The sequence below is a fragment of the Suncus etruscus genome, chromosome 2, assembly GCF_024139225.1.
Source record: "Suncus etruscus isolate mSunEtr1 chromosome 2, mSunEtr1.pri.cur, whole genome shotgun sequence".
Taxonomy (NCBI): Eukaryota; Metazoa; Chordata; class Mammalia; order Eulipotyphla; family Soricidae; genus Suncus; species Suncus etruscus.
The window spans coordinates 51,565,493-51,569,395 of NC_064849.1; the positions used below are offsets into that span (position 1 = coordinate 51,565,493).

General features: G+C 35.5%; 1 pseudogene; it reads right to left on the reverse strand.

Moving 5' to 3' along the window:
* Window positions 1–3,406: 3,406 nt before the first annotated feature.
* LOC126002833 (uncharacterized) lies at window positions 3,407–3,551 on the reverse strand (annotated as a pseudogene).
* Window positions 3,552–3,903: the final 352 nt, after the last annotated feature.

The following is a 3,903-nucleotide window of genomic DNA, read 5'->3' on the forward strand; positions in this document are numbered from 1 at the left end:
TACCCTGGGGTTATATAGCATATTCTGCATGAACCCCTATGATATAAACCTTAAACTCAAGGAACATTAAATTATTTCAAATTTGAGCAAATATTGTCATTTTACAGTGTAATTTTACATTGCTAAACTTTTCTTCAAACCATGGCAGCCACTGTCTCGTTTTCATTTTTTCCCTTCTTCCATAATACGTTTATTTAATTTGGTTTTGTTTGCTTTGCCTGAATGCATGTTGTCACTAGGAAAAATACTGCCCTCTTCAACATCTATTTATCTTTCTTAACCTTTTCTCTTTGCTGGTTGAGCCCTTATTTGTGGCTTGAAATTGGGTGTTTACATGAAGGAGAAAACTAAATTTTATATTATAAAACAACTATTGAATAATAGTAGATTTAGTGACCCAGTACAAAATTTATCCATAACTGACACTGTAAAATAGTCCTATAATATTTTAAAGTTCCTGCAATTTTCGAGGTAATTATAAATCAGTAATTTTGCAATCGCAAATCTAGTTCACTTACATTAATCAATGGTTTAAAAATCCAAATATGATAGAGATTTGATTCTATTATCATGATACCATAATATCAGATAAAAACAAGAATAAGGCGAATTGAATCTAAGGTATCTGAAATTGTAGGGTCAAATAAACTTTATCTTTCCTTCCAGTGTTAAATATTCTGCAAATACTGACCAGAGGAAAACAAACATGGCTGCAGGTAAGAGTTTTTTTTTCTTGATTAGATTAAGGCTTTTAACACAATGGGAACTTGTTGTCTCTATTTTGTTTTTTTATTTGTTTTGTTTGTTTGTTTGGGGGTAGCTCTGCACTCAGGAATCACTGCTGGTGGGACTCTGGGACCTTAAAGTCGGCCAGGGATGAACCAAGGTTCGCCACAATCAAAGTAAGTACTTTATTACTATCTCTCCAACCCCAGGGAACTTTTTTTTTTAATTAAGATCAGCATAAGATACAGAATTAAAAAAGTTGTTGATAGTTTGAGTTTCAGTCATATAATGTTCCATATAATGTTCCAGCACTCATCTCTTCACCAGTGTTCATTTTATGCCACTAATTTCCCCAGTTACCCTCTCATTGTCCCACCCCAATCCTGCCACTGTCTTCGTCACTGTCGGTCTTTGTCAATCTCTGTCACTCTCTCCCGCTTCTCCTTTTCACTCTCCCTTTCTCTTCCTCTCTTCCCAATCTTTTCTTTTAGTCACTCTGGATTAGACAGTGAAAGAACCACTTGGCAATAATAGTTCTAAACTAAATTAATAATAGTTTCTAAACAAGAACTGGAAACTGAAAGGATGTAAAGTGACATACATGATACCTCTTCTAACAGTGTTGGTAACTGGGTACTTGACTCTGAACTGACACACTAGCCAAATCCCAAATTCCATATTGTTCTTACATCTAGACACTTTCTTCACATCTTTGCTAGAGGTGTAAGACAACCAGTATGCTTGGAAGAATTTCTGAAGAGAAACAAAATTGCTGCTGCTTCCTCAGCATAAACAATTCAGTGGAATTTAGAGAAAGGTACTCTTGGATAGTATGAGATTGAAAGGTTATGTCTATGATTGAAGAGATAGAGAGGGTTAAGGTGCTTGCCTTGCACTTGACAAAACACAATTTGAACCCTGGAGCTTTACGTGGTTCCCCTAGAACTGCCAGAAGTGATCCCTGAGCACAGAGCAAGGAATAAGTCTTGAGCACAAATAAGTCTTGTGGCCCAAAGCCAAACACACAAAAGGCTCTATTTAAATCTTTACTTGGAAATAAGTTAAATGAAAAAAATATTCATCTGGAATTACCATATTTTACAAAATCCAGGGAAGGGTTTACTTAAACTGCTAGGTGGTTTTATTTTGTATATTAGGTACTTAATATCAGGGATTTTAAAAGTTACATTGCCAGCACCAGCCAAAGCACTTATGCCTGTTAAGCCCACAATGAGTATGAAATTTGGTTCAGTGTATGCCTTAGGGATTTAATAGCTGAGGTGTTTTTTAAACCTAAATTTTTTTTCTCTAAATAAATGTTATTAATTTGAGGGATGTCCAACTATATTAGGTTTTTGTGTATAGAATTTAGTGTTTGTTTTATTTATTTTTATCTTCCCTTCCCTTTGTTGCTATGATTAAAGGTTGAATAGATGCCTAGTTGTGCTGGCACATTCTGCCACACTACTCATTGTGGGAGGGCATGTGCCTTATTAGCATTAACTAGTTATAGTGCCCATGTACACATGCACACACACACACACACACACACACACACACACGAACACACATCCTAGTTGTAATAAGTGTGGAGAACTTAACCCTAATAAAAATCACTCCAACCTCTTGGTTATGATTGTTCACTAGGCAGAATAGCTTAGATTATTCTCTGCTACCACCTCAACTGGAAGGAGGATGAAGGTGCCAATCTAAGTGGCTTTAGACAAAGCCAATAAAAATACCTTTCCCTCTGAAAGATCACATCCTTCCTTAGCCATAATGGGACACATACTTCCTTCAGTTGTGATTTCTCGGATCCATACAGCCAAACATGGACTGAACTCAGAACATATTGGTTGTACCGACATTAAAGTGAGGGACTTCACAAGTAAGGTGCTTTTTTTTTTTTTTTTTTTTTTTTTTTTTTTTTGCAACTGAGGCCAGTTCAGTGCCCTCTGGGTCTAATATTCAGGTTTATTGTCCCATTCTGTTAGAAGAGAGAAACCTGGAATTAAATCCTAGCTATACTCAGTATGATCTCAAAAGATTTAGTTTCTTACTAGAAAAATATATTTTTCTATGACCTTTTAGAATCTGATTCTAGTTCTCAATATCTGTGCAACATTAATCCTCTATTTGTTAATCATAATTCTATATTGCTTTTATTGTCATTATTATTGGTTATTGTTATTGCATATGGTTATTGTAAGATCTCATATTAGTAAAAACATGGAAATGTTGCTCAAACTTTATTAATCAAGGAAATATTTCTGCCTGTTGTTTCTGAGTATTATTAAACAGTAATTTTATTATTATTATTATTTTTTTTTTTTTGGTTTTTGGGCCACACCTGTTTGACGCTCAGGGGTTACTCCTGACTATGCGCTCAGAAATCGCTCCTGGCTTGGGGGGACCATATGGGACGCCGGGGGATGGAACCTTGGTCTGTCCTACTCTAGCCTTGCAAGGCAGACACCTTACCTCTAGCGCCACCTTCCCGGACCCAAACAGTAATTTTAATACATTTTATTTTGCATATACAATCATGTAACTTCCTTTAATTTCTCATGTTAGATTATTTTGTTATATATTATTACCATTTTAGCTGGACCTCAGAAATTTAAACAAAATAAGATAGTCAATCATTGTCTTTTGTACTTTTTTATTTATTTTTTTAACTCAACCCCACTACCACAAATTATGCAGTCGAGTTTCCCACATTTGGGGAAATCGCAGGGGTCAGCACAACCGGAGTGCAATGGGTGAGCCTCGCCCTGGGGGAAACCACCTTTGTGATCATGGTATCTCCCCTGCCAGGTATGTCTTTTGTACTTTTATCTGAAATATTTATCTGCAACCATATTAAACTGCTAATTCCACTACTTTTGGGCTTCAAAAATTTTACATGGCCCAAATTAAATATATTTGTTATGAAATTCTGTTTTAGGTAATAAGACATAAGGTTCCAAGGCCTTCCATTTTCTTTTACTCTTATCATTTATCTGGTGGGGGTGTGACAAGTATAATGCGATTTCAGATCACAGTATCTTGTATTGCTCCAATTTAATATTTGAAATTTGTGGTTTAAAAAAGTACGTTTAAGTGATCTTGTTTTGCTGAAGACCCGAAGGTAGGGGGGATTACTATAAATAACAGAGTGTTTTATAGAGAGAGAAT